We start from the raw sequence: 14,120 nt of genomic DNA on the forward strand, positions 1-14,120 counted from the left end.
CCAAAAGTTATTGGACTTATTTGACTGGCGCAGGCACATTCCATTCACAAATGGCTTCAAGCCATACTGAGACCCTGCCTCGAAAGAGAATATCCAAGAAACAAGATGGACTGTTTATGAAGCTCTCACTTTTCTAGCTTAGCAGATGTTTTTTTCCTGATGTTGGTGCCTGCAGCTGGCATCAACCTCCTTGAACCTGGGACTGTCGATAGTCATGTCGGAGGATGAATCGGGCAATGAGGATACACAACACAGCAAAAGGTAGGTGCAAATGTGCAAGTACTTATATTTAAAAAGTGCCGTCTTCCACAATAAATAAGGAATAGATAATCCACAATAAGATCAGTGCATTGGTGAAGGTTTAAAAACGGTCATAAATAAATAATCCAAAAATGGTTAAAACGTACAGGATCTGTGCCTTTAAAAACCAACACGAGCCCTTTATGCCTTCTTTCAAAACTGACGTTTCCTGAACACGATGATTTGTGCTCTGACAGGCGCAGTCAACCCTTTAATCACCTCATGTCCCTTCCCACCATCCCTTAAGCCTTCAGCATGGGTCCCCATAAGCACTGCTCTTTTACCCTGCAGCCATTCCCCAGCATCTGCAGGAGCCCACTCTGAGCACCTTCTCAGTCCTGCTCCTTCGCTGCACAGCAGGAAGGTCCCTGTCCCACGGGTACTGTCTTGCTTGTGGCTTCCTCCTCTCCGCCACAGCGCCGTCTCTGCCTCAAGTCTTGACGCTTTTCCATTCTTTTACCTTAACTTCCATTCTGTAGTCTTTCTTTCATCCTGTTTCTATTTTGATTGATCATTCCCTTCTTTTTATTTGTCTCCCTCAAACATGCTTAGGCTCTCTTTTATCCCAGTGGATGTGTCTTAATTTCAGACTCCAGAGCGCTAATGAGGAAATCTGCTGAACTGCACACATTAGCACATGGATGCTGGCCAGCCAATTTCCCACATCAGCGCCCCAGTGGCTGCTACGATATGCAACCATGTGTAGCTACACGCACCTGGAGCATAAAACGAAACCGGTGCAATGCCACAGACCCCAATCTCATCTTATCGCAGATGATCTAACACTTCCTGGCCAGGCCACGAATAACATCAGAATCAAAATCAGTAGGAGAAAAAAAAAATCAAAATATCAATTTACATCATGACAAAAACCTCCAAAACATCTCAAAATAAAAATATTACTGACAGAATTCTGAAAAACTGTTGGAGCATTAGTGAGAGCATAGGGTATGACAAGACACCTCTAGTGCTCAGAATTCATAGTGACAGCAGTTTTCCTTCCTTCCCCCTCTCTTATGCAGGTCAAATCGTATGTACTGCCCCTCTGTGTGATTTGGATTAATGAGCTGTGGTTAAAAGAAGAGGGTAATTCATTTTTTTTTAATTGTAACTAGGGGGCCCACCCCCCTATCCCCCGGGGTACATTTCTGCACTCATGTTGTGAAGAGGGGGGCTGAACACACAACCAAGGAGACGCGGTCGCTCCTCTGAAACCCCCTCTTAAACTGTGATACAATGGGAAACAAATAGTTTTTTTACCTCCTCTTTGCTCGACCTGGTTGCTGCTACTGCCGTGCTACGTGATCTGCATCTTGCGTGGCGCTTCGAACATTTTAAAGCCTGTACAGCAGCTGTCCTGTTGTCTCACTGGACGTTAAAGTGTCTCAGAGAAAATCACGTCTCTTCTCCTTCCAAGATTATTTTTAATAATAGAGAGATTTCATTTAATTTACGGTGAGGTCTTAGGAAGCCATTTCTTTAAAAAAAAAAAAAGGCATCAACCAGTCTGTTGGGCAAGTTTTCCGTTACACGTATATCCATGGCTCTGGCTCAGGATGAGAGGAGGAGCACATGTTGCCTTCAAGCAAGAGAGTGCCTGGAAGGAGTTGGATAGCCCAGCAATAAGACTTATGAGTATTAGGTGCTAGAAACCACATCTTCATAATCTTGATGAACTTGTGGCAAGATTTCCGCATTTTCAACAAAAAAAGGTTTGGTGAATGAACCCAAGATTTAACTTCTTTAATCAAACTTCTAAGAGAAGGATTGCCTAACACTAGCCCTTGGAAGGACAAGGGGAGAACAAAAAAAAGGAAATTTCTTAATAATGAAAAACTCCTACTTACACAGTAAATATACTATTTAACCATGCCAATAGGGCCACCATCAATTGATTAAATTTTAACTCTTAACCTTGCTTGAAGCTCCCAACTGATTCAAAAGCCCAGAAATGACACATCCTTCAGCAGCCCAAGGTGTAATATGAACAGAGTCATTCAACAGCACTGGTAAACACAAACTGGTAGTAAAATGGGATTAACTAAAGTCACCCATCGATCCTGAACTAAAATTGCAAACTTTGTTGCTGTCTAAAACTTCATCGGGGGAACTGAGTGTCCAAATGCTCTACAATAAACACACAAGCTGCCACTGTTCTGCATCTCCATGCCTCACTTATACGATTGGCTATTCTCACCTCCATTAGGGTTGGAAAGTTTTGATGCACTGAGTTAGTAAGACTGGAATAAAAATTGTTTCTTTCCTTCCAGGACTAGAGAAATTACTTCTTCGAGTGAATTTTCTACACCAAGTTGAGTTCCTTACAAAGCCAGTTCTTACCTTGACTGTCAGTATAAACTTATTTGCACTGCAGTCCCCCAATAAGCAGGTTATCAGATGAAAGTCTGCAATGTGCACTTTAATCACGTCTGAATTGTTTGATTTGAAATTTTAAACTGTGGAGCAGAGGGGTAATTCAAGGGAAAATGCATCTTCGTCTCAAACATGATGGAGGACACTGTAGCTGCAGGAATAATACAGCCAGCTCTTCTAGTTGTTTTTAATGTGCAGTTTTCTGCTACTGGAACACTTTTTATCTCACCAAAAAATGTTCTTCATATCTGAGACATTCCTAGTGAATGATCCTACTATTCTGTTGGTCTTAAACGGATTCCCTGAGAAACTGAGGGGTTAGGCAGAAAGGTGGTCATACAGGCCAAACTCATTTCCAAAAAGTCCAAATTTGGTAAAGGTTAAAAAGGAATCAAAGTAGCAAAACAAGCATAAAGGAACTAGAAATATGCCAAAAATGGGATTACCAGAGTGCTGCACTGCCATCTTTGATATGCCTGCAGCCATGGTATCATGAGTCACAAGAGTGGGGCTATGTGATCCAAAACAACCAAGATGGCCACCAAAAAAAAGCACAACACAGCAGTGACACAATAGCAAACTAATCTACAGAAATCCGAACTGTGAACTTTTGGTTTCTTATGAGAAAGATTATTTATGGTTGGGAACATCTGGCTTTGTACTTGACATTGAGTTCACAAATAGGGAGATACTTACATTCAGCATTTCCTCATGATATTCTGCCCACCCCAACCCTCAATGAGGTTTTGCCTGATTATTCATTTCCTGGTCATTTTTTCCATCTCAATCCCAGCCACTCACACCTGCTTTTTCAAGATCCTAACTGTCCACGAACATGCCTTGGCAATTGGTCGGAAAGGAAATCCGAGATTATGAGGCAATCCAAACAAGTTTTGGAAGGAGCAGCTTGAAGATGTGAGCAATCCAAAGGGCAGGGTGGGCATCAACTCCAAGACATCATAGATCACCACAGGTACCATAAGCCACTCACAAGGCCAGGACAGTACAAGGAATTGGTAATGATTAAGGCATCTTGCACGTATGTCTTCCGTTCTGGTGTGGTTATTTTGTGTAGATTCTGTGTTGGATCATTTTGAATCGTATTCTGAAAGTTCATTTTTCATCCCCCATCTTGTTCTTTGCTTCTGCGATGCAGCACGATGTGTCACATAACTGCGACTTCTGTATCAAATACATCATCGGATATGAAGACATTAATATGGTGGCAGTTCTGTGGTGCTGTATCTATTGGTTGAACTTCTTATTAGCAATAGTTAGCTGCAGAATAAGTAGATTCTAGTATGGTGTCAGGTTTCATTCCTGTCTTTGACGAATGATCTCGGCTTGTCCTCGTGTTACAGTTGCCTGATCATTTGTCTCTTTTGGTTATGACCCCGGCATGTCCTCTTACTACGATTCTCTTCTTGTCTCACATAAATCATCTCTTAGTTATTATTCTCCTTTCTTACAACAATCTTTGAATTTAGTGTCTGTCCTCAAGTGGCATAAATGGTGGCACAAACGACTTACCTGTACTACTGCAATGATGGAAAAGTAGTGAGACATGTTGTAACTCCCCCGAGAGTAAAAGGAAAAACTCCTGCCCAAGACGTACTTTTAGCAGTGGAGACCACCATGTCATACTTGACTAAACACTCAGCCACGTGTTCTCACACATGAGGACCTCATGGATTTTACTAAGACATACATTATACAGGTGAAAAGACCAGAAACAAAGCACAGAGAACAGAATCAGAACACTGCAAGTAAAAGGGAATTCAAAATGAACAGATTAGGGGTAAACTCTGCAAACCTAACTCTGGAAGAAGAAGCAAAACCCTTAAGGATGATAAAGTCACCAGAAGCTTTTAAGGGATAAACTGAGGTATTGCACAAGTCACCTTCTGGGCAGAGTAGGTTAATGTAGGAATGTGGGATGGAGGGGTAGTGGTGGGGTCTTTCTTGACTGCAGTGTTATGTGCCTTCCTTCTCCGGAGGTGTCAGGATGAAAATCCTAAAAAAGCCAAAGTGGTGCTCCATTGTAAACAATCTGAAATAATTATAAGATGAGATTTGCCCACGCACCAAGATGAAGAATAATCCTGGAGGGAAGGATCTGTTGGTTCTGTAGCCCTAATGCACAGACATGACCATGAAATCTCCAGATCACTGCACTGGACCCCTCAGATAGTCCTGTAGTATGGAGGTTGCCTTTCAGGTCCATAATGTTTGGCCAGATTGGACTTTTCAATATTTTGATGTGCCCCAGATTCCACTAAGGTGGACTTAACTGCCTTCTTGCTCCTTCTCAAAAGACCCAAACTCCACTTTTCTTTATGCAGTCATTATCAGTGTGGAGCTAATTCACTGAGTTGTAGTAAATCACATAAACTTTCCACAGCATCCAAAACAATGGTGCTTTGGTCCATGCCATCAAGAAGTCTCAGATCAAAATGCCATTGAACGTGGGCATGAATAGGGCCTGTGATGGACCAGGGCTTTGTCAAAGCTGCCAGGTTAGGCTCTGACCTTGTGTGGCCCTGATTTAGGTTTGGAGGTTGGAAACGTTTATGTAGTGCTAGCGTACTTTGTCAGGTGTCTTTGGTAACTGGTTTTCTTTGGATGAACACCAGTAAACTTGTGTATGGACGAAGGAAATGTTATATACAATAATCACCCAATATCTCTTAACATGTTCAGGATGAGAAAGGCAAAATAAGTGGCGGTTCAAGGTAAGGTTCATGACGGATGGATAACAGCTGCTGACCACGTCACCCGAGAGCGCTGGCAAAGACTTGCACATAAGCCTTTCACTGTACTCTGTACATGAGACAACCAGACCTGTGAGTGAGACTGGACATATCGATATGAGGGACTTTGGTGGTAGCTAAGAAATGGAAGGATTACTCTTGTAAAAAACAAAGACAAGGGAAGTGGGGCACAAAATGTGGGCAATCAGTGGTAATGCAGCATTGGAGAAGTGGAGGGTCGGCTAAAAGGCAAACTTTTAAAAGTACTCGTCACAAAGTCCTGCACAGAAAATAAATTCAGTAGGTGGAAGCTCCCACATCAGGGGTAACTGATGAACGTGGGTTTCAGGTTAGTTAAATGGGCAGACAAAGAGAGTCCTGGTAGAGGGCTTGTGTTAACAGCAATACAGCAAGAGGAGGTGAACCAGGGGAACACTAGAGGCTCATCTGGCCACAGCTACAGGGGACATTAAATGAGCCACCATAATAAGCACCTTCTAAACCTACTGTGTCTTCCAAATTCTAACCCACATTGTTCAATTCTGCATGAAAATACTGCATAACATCCCTTTAAGACAAACATTGTTACAAAATATTATAAATTTGAATCGATAATCACGTAACAGCCACTTGTCACATTAGCATATTTGAAAACAGCTCCTCACACAGTGACATTCGGCATCAATCTTTTAATTTCAACAGCATGGTATCAAAATAACACTCATTGTGGTGTTTGCTTTACAGAAGGATAACACAAAACATCACATTTTTCCTTTTTTGTTTTTTTTTGTTTTTTAAAAAAGTGCATTATGCTCAAAAGATGTAACATTTTTGCTTTCTTCCCCAAAGTTGGTATAACTGATGTTTATACAATTTTAATATCACATCAATACATAAAGGTTACGGAATGTTGTTTCAAATGAAATGTGCAAGAAAAATTTCCAGGTATGCAGAGGAATAAAATGCATACAAAGTTTGGACTGAATGTCAGATGTATTAATTGTAAGACTGGGAAATTAAAAACACTTTCTGGTACGTACTGATTACATTTCACTGCCTGAAAAATAAAATCTTGCATAGCAAGAATGCACTACTTAACATAAAAGTCAAAATGTGCATTCTTAGGATAGTTTTGAGTAGTGACTCAGGGTCCAGAGGAATGACCACAATGCTTAGTGTGTACACAAACATGAAGGGAGTATACAGAAAAATGCACACGCATGTGTAAAGTCAACGTAGATCTACCTCTATCCACATACATGTATACTTGGACGGTGTGCACTACACAAACCTGTGTATACTGCGTGTATAATCTGTGTGTGTACACACGGATATATTTAATATATATTTTAATATCAATATATCTCTATATACACACACACGGATATATATATATATACATACACATATATATATATACATATATATACACACACACACACACACACACATATAAAAACATATATATATATATATATAGGCAAAGTGATATTTTTGCTTGTGTTGAAGGAAGGGAAGTCGAGAACTCACATACCCAGTGAAGCCCTGGCGTGCCTGGCCTGGATTTTCTTGCACACTTCATCACCATAAATTCATCTATGAAATCATCATACTAAAAAGCTTCAATTTACGTAAAGAGAGCTTGACATGCAGCATATATCTTTCACATATATTTTTCAGAAGTACAACACATTGCAAATATTTTAAACACATTACAAACAAAGGAAAATACATTCTTTAGTTGCTATTTTTTTTTTCTTTTTTTAAACAGACATTAATTGAAGCATTTTGGAAAAGAAGTCCTAAGCCCTTTTATTCTTTACTAATCTGCTCTGAAAAATACTGGTTAATGAAATCAATAAGTAGTGTTACAATGACAAAATTATTTTGGCATGTGCTTTAATCTTTCACATTTAAAAAATGCTTTATTAAGAAATGACTATTTCTGAACATGGTCATGTTTATAAAATCTTTGCAGCTGATTAACATTTCCAATGAATTCTGTGTGTGGTAATTATTATGCTAGCACTGTTAAAGCACATTGTTTGCCTAAGCACTCCTAAGGGGTCACACTGCCTTGCAGAGCACAGCACTGCCCTTTGTTTGAAAAAGGAAAAAGAAAAAAAGAGCAAAGTGGACGGGTGCTTACTGTACGTGGTGGACCAGCATGCGTTGGTCGCCGGGTGCAAGCAGACCCACAGAGCTTCACACACTCTTGCTGCACAGGTGATCTTGTTGTCTTTTGCTCGAGGCTGGCCGTATTCTCTTCCTCAGGCAAATATAATTCAGCCATTAGTTAAAATATCTTTAAAGAAGAAGTCCTGTTTAATTGACAGGTTGAAGACTGTGGCAGTTCATTCTACTAGCCATGTGCTGCTATTTGTTAATATAAGGATCATTAAAAACATAGGAGAGGAAAGAACTCATTTACAATGTTTTGATATTCCCAGAACTCATTTAATAACTGTCTTTTTTTCTTTTCTTGTACTATGTAATGGCACCCCACCTGCTGACTGGGTAGTGAGATGCTGTGTAGCTTTCAGTCACATCGCCTGGCAGACACAATCACTCCACAAACACTGACAAGGGGTGCTGCTCTGACAAGGGTCACTGTCTGCTAGTGCATGTAGTTACACAAGTAAACTTACACAAAGCAGACTTTACTCTGTCTTTTATTCTGTTATAACTAGGGCACTCTCTTTCAGGTTAGTCAAAAAAAGTATTTAAAATTTAAAAAGGTTAGTTTATTACTTAGGAAAGTATCAAGGTAGCACTGAATATTGGATAAATTAGCAATTTTGGAAAATGCTGAGCTCATTCAAACACTTTATATTTAATTTATTCATTCACAATTTTTAGAATCTTAAAGTTCAGTTAAGTGAAGACAATCCATTCGTTATCCCTAGTGGTTCATTGCATTTTTGAAAAACAAATTGCAATGTTTGAACTGGCAACTCTCAGAGAATAGTTGCTTCACAATGTAAATTCTAAATGTCACTCAGCTTGTGGCTGTTTACATTAAGGACCAAATAAGTACTGCCATCTTTGAAGGATGACTTATTAAAGATTCACTTACTTATAAACAGTATATCATATCTAAATCTTAAATAAAATTCACTTTTTTGTTACTTGCTTATAGTGTTTTATAAAGTGAAATGAGAATATCAGTGTGATTTTATAGAATATTATATATATTTTAAATAATAAACCAGAACACTTGCTATATAAATCATACACAAACACCGGACTACATGGGAAGATACTGTAAACATTCTGACCCTGGATTTATATAAAGATTTAAAAGTGGCATTAGTGGACCTGGAAAAGTAGAACAAAGAAACCAAACTAAAGCGCATACCTCAGGGCCCCACATACATTCTCTAGAGGAAAGCAGTCTGAACAATCAGAGAATTAAATGCATGCAAAGACTGAGGTGTCTATGAACAAGCGTGCTGTCGTTGTCCAATGAAGATGAAGTGGGAAGACATAACAATAGAACAGACAGGGTTATTTCTATTTGTTACTTCATTTTTCTTAACAATAACTACCCACATCCCTGACCTTGTAATGGAACAGAGAATTTAAAAAAATAGATGAATAAACAAGAGGAAGAAGTCAGCAGGTGGGTTATGTTTATATGTATGATATATTTAAACAGATATGTAACACCAGTAGGCGGCTAATGCTGTTGTTATACCCTGTGATAGGCTGGGCCCTGTCCAGGGATTCCTTCTGCCATTTGCCCGATTTTTGCTGGGATACACTCCTGCTTTACTACAACCCTGCTCTGGATAAGCAGATTACACACATGAATGAAAGTTCAACCTCATGTCCCTAGAATTAAATCCTAAAAAATATCCTCTGTTTTGTTACAGTAGCCAAAGACAAGACTCCTATGCAAAGTACGGTGTGCTTCTAGAGACAATGCATCTCACAAAACAATATATGAAAAAACCCAATTCCTAAATGGGCAGTCTGGTAATAACGTAACGTTTTCCTGTACCTTAACTCATGTCACACTTAAGTCATGGATGGCACAGGCTAATAAATCTTCAGGTTTTAACTATAATATGCGAAGACATTTCAAAATAAACACAAAATATCTTGTACTAATTAAGCCCTTGCTTCTTATGTTCAGTCGATTTAAAATCTTCCTGATAACTCATTTTTCCAAAACAAAAAGCTAGCCAACAGTGATCTTCACACTGTCCACACGAAGGAAGCTACGGAAGGTAAAGAAATGGGCAAGCCAGTAGATCACTCACCCTTCTTTAAAAAACAGAACATTTGACTCCTAAGATATAGCATTTAGGCCATAAAAACAACACTAATCAGCTAATCTTCTAACATTTCCTTGTCTGAGGCAGCCTAGTACTCGGATGACTCAAAACCCACCTTGATCAGGTACTTTTGTTTCTAACAGTACAGTTTATAAAGACAGCCTGTGACAAAAAATGAGAGATCCATTGGAAGGGATGTTGGATTCTTAGTTGGTGGTGGATTAGTGCCAGTCCACATTGCTCTTCCCTTCCATCACACCAAACCTTATAAGTGGCAGTGCCCTGCAGCAGCAAGATGGAAAAGAGTTTGAATTGCTGTAACGCATCTGTGCACTGCAACACCAGATACCTTTTGTCTGTGGGATATGGTTAGGCCGCTAACCTGTACTAGTGGCGGAGAAGACTACAAATATCAACTCCAAATTGTTTTTGTATGCATGCACAAAATGTGCAAAAGCTTTACAATCAGAAATGGGCAGCAAAAGCTAAATTTCCCCACAAGCAGAAATTTGGAATTGCATTACATTTTCAGAACACATATTGCATAATTAAGTATATGGCTCCTAAATGATAAATTGAATATGGTTTTAAGCGTTGCAACATTAATATTTAAATAAATGCTAGTAAGAACAGTCCTGAACCCCATTGCATGTTATATAGATTTTGCATATAATAAAGCAGGAATCATTAATTGACCTTTGAAATTTATTTTTCAAAAATAAAACCAAAGAGCTAATATGCCTAACAAATGCAAAGTTTGATGAAACACCAAGATTATTGTAAAGAAACAAAGATTCTTCTGGATAGTTAAAAATCATTACAAAAAACATCCTGCATACTTATTAGTATTTCAGCAGTAATAAAGTTTGTGGCAAACACCGGCTTCTGTCACTGACTTCTCTTGTACATACCCAAACGTACAAAATAAAAACAAACAGAACCAATTTTTCAAATTTGAAACTCTTATACTGAGAAGCTGCCATAAAGTATTGATATATACTGTAGTTTTTTATTATATTGTCTTCTCTTTAAAACAAATTTGGTAACGTATACCTACATGTTCCACAAATTGCTTCAGCAGGCTTAGCTTAATGTTCTGGCATTTGAAAAAAATGATCTTTTAAAACCTGGTTGCCTGAGGCCCACAAAAGCTACAACATATAAAAATAGAAAACATAACAAATGCAAAAAAACAATAGTAAGGAAAACACTGCATCACCTAGGAATGTGCAATGAGACATCTCCCACTTGAATCTGGTATCTTACAAAAAAAACAAGGATGCTAACAATTCCACAGCCTACCCCCTCGACACTCCCCACGTAAAAGACACTTGAACTCAAGGCAAAGGAGTTTTGTGTGTGTGCTGTACATTTAGAAAAGTCACATTAACAGCAGGACTAACTTCACGAAAAATCTTAAATGGCTCAAAACACATGATGAGCATGATTCATGTATTCAATTACATATACTTCCAAAATAAGAAAAAAAATATTTATACATATATATATATACACACACACACACACACTTTTACAAATGAAATGTACTCCTCTTTGTCCCAACTCATGCATTTTCCACTGCTACTAGTGCTTTCACCACAAACCAGTGAAACAGACACGTGGCCATCTGTTCTGTGCATGCAATGATTTCTCAGTGGTTAGTTCTCTGGTAGCACAAGTCTGTGGCTGCCTCAGAAAGAGCACTAGATGTTTTCATTTTATGCATTTTATTTATCAGGTGACTCTTCTGCTTCTGCCAGTGTCTCATGTAAAGAACCGTGCATCCCAGAAGCTGTAAATGCTACGTTCCTTTGGGTTGAGCCTGTGGAGCAAGATACATGATGATGTATTACTATGCCATGACAAAAATTCTGGTCCAAATGAATTAGCTAAATATTTCAGTGGACAGTGTCTGCTCTCCAAAAAAAAAAAAAAAAAAAAAAAATTGCACATTCCTAAGGTAGTTGCATAGTCAATATTTTACATACATTCATCAAAGGAATTAAAAAACACCTGTACATACTGTGTGTGATTGTGTGTATACGGTATATGTATATACACTTATGTATAAAGTATGAAGTTGGACAAATGCACATTTTCCAAATCAATACAGCATAATCTTACAATATGAAGACCATAGTAAAGTAAAACCACCTTTGGTTGTTAACTTAAGCCTGGTGATGGAAATGGCAAAGTTAACAAGAATGACTGTTTAGACTCCCTATGGTCAAAAGATCAGGAAGACATGTTCCTTAATCCAGAATCAATAACAATGTGGTGTCAAGCATGGCATACCTCACAGAGTTTGACAAAGGGTGTACACAAAATGTTAGATGTGGCTCTCTCTAGTGCCACAACTGCTTAAGCACAGTCAGTCTCCCCATGGTTTAAAGCAGCAGTTGTAAATATTTTTTCCTTCATTCTAATTAACTGTGAGGCATAACATGCATTGATTAGGAAATGTATGCCATTATCATCTTAGATGCATTTACTTGCACATAGTGAGAACTGCATAAGCACAGAGTTATTTCCACAGAGTAAAAGTAAAAAGAAAGCATAACATCCACTAGGCAGAATTGCTGGCTTTGAAGTCTTCTTCGGATTTGTGACACATTAGATAAAAGCTTCATAGTGCAAATATGTTTTTTTCTATTCCAGAGTGGAAATAACATTTGTTTTAGCATAGTGTATATTCATATACCGCATCTATATACACATACAGTTTAATGTCTTCTGTGTATACTGTATTTACATTGACAAACTGTACATAACTGTATACTCACAGAAGCACACACTCCTCTATACTATGGGTTTTCCTTTTGGCAATAATCACGGAAGCAAAATGGATAAACACTTGTATTTGTATTTTACATTAAGAAAAATAATGGTGGTTAATATTTTTACTGTTATCCACAATGTTACACTTTGACAGTTCATCTTTAATACCTCCACTTTGATGTTTGGAAATCTGTCATAATTTGGTTTTCCTTTTATAAGAGTGATTCTGGAAATAAATACCAAAGTGCATTTGAGTCCAAATTTGTATTTAACCTGGACACCAAAAATCATGTTTCTTTAACGCATGAAACAATTTTTTCTTTAATTTTGGGCATTTCACTGGAAAAGCTCTTGTACAAGCAAAATAAAGCCATAAACATTTTTTGTAAAAATAAAATTAAATATAAAAGCAGGCTCATCTTAAAACCATTAGCTTATCAACTATAAAATAATCCTTATTTCTGATTCAGCCTATTTACGTCAGACCCACCTTTCTAATTCCGCCGACAACTATTATTCACACGTTCATGTCTTCGATTTCTCTGTATAAAAATCCCGATAAAAAAATATCTTTGTGCAGTAGAATTTAGTGCAATTCAATGAGGTTTGCGTTTCTCATTGGCACTTGCTGAAGTTTCCACTCAACAATAGTGTAGCTTTTCTCTCAGAACTGATTAAAAATAGCTTTGATCTGATGGCATAAACACATGGCAAGCCAAATGAATACTTAGCGACATCTTAAAATGAACTCTGATTTCCTGATGTGTATATTTCAAGATATCCTAAATGCCCTTTCACATATCTCAAATGCAGTTCAAAATCATTTAAAATTACATCCTTATCACTTAGAGATGTTTAAAATGCATTCTGAGATATCTTAAAAGCAATAGTAAGAGATATTTAAAAACAAACATTTTACATACAGTGAATCTAGGATATTAGATAATGCAATTGAGAAATCAGTGCTTTGTATAGATCTTAAAATGTAAAGGAACTTATTTTAAGACATCCTGAATTAGATTTCAGTTACCTTTAAATGCAGTTCATCTTTTCAGATATCTGCCATTCATTTTGAAATATCTCTAAATGTTAATATGACCTGCCATATAGACATATGTATCCCAGTTCAAAATTTGACTGCTGTATAGACCAGGCCATCTTAGCTGTTGATAACAATGATGACACCATAATCTTTTTCCTTACTTTTCAGTGAGTTAACAGAAGTCATGTGGTGCAGGAGAGTGAACAGCAGTATCGCTCTTCAACCATTAAAAAGCAGGCTCCAGAGGCTTCTTGTCCTTAAATCATTTTTTTTTCAAAGCATGTAACATGTACTTCAATATCATCCAATGCAAAGATTAGTTAACTGACCAAGATTAACAATATCTACACTATACAACATGACTGTTTGAGGAGGAAATGGCCATTTTTGTACTGCTTGTGTTCTGTTACCTGGTGGATGTAGATGAAAAAGGTGCACTATAACCCATGGGATGCTTACTGATATACATTTGCTACAAAACTAGAACCTTTGTTCTGCAGTGCATCAATTGGCTGTGTTTTAGCACTGACTCATCTCAAATCTTCTGTTTCTACATGATGAACAAAGTTTTCTTAAAATAAAAGTTGAAGTCAACAA

The 14,120-nt window shown here is 37.9% G+C and overlaps 1 long non-coding RNA gene across 1 annotated transcript; it reads left to right on the forward strand.

The window, feature by feature from the left end:
- Positions 1-5,026: 5,026 nt before the first annotated feature.
- On the forward strand, positions 5,027-6,215 carry LOC127529418 (uncharacterized). Its single transcript, XR_007936103.1, has 2 exons — positions 5,027-5,284; positions 5,834-6,215. It is a non-coding gene; the product is annotated as an uncharacterized LOC127529418 (long non-coding RNA).
- Positions 6,216-14,120: the final 7,905 nt, after the last annotated feature.

The sequence above is a fragment of the Erpetoichthys calabaricus genome, chromosome 10, assembly GCF_900747795.2.
Source record: "Erpetoichthys calabaricus chromosome 10, fErpCal1.3, whole genome shotgun sequence".
NCBI lineage: Eukaryota > Metazoa > Chordata > Cladistia > Polypteriformes > Polypteridae > Erpetoichthys > Erpetoichthys calabaricus.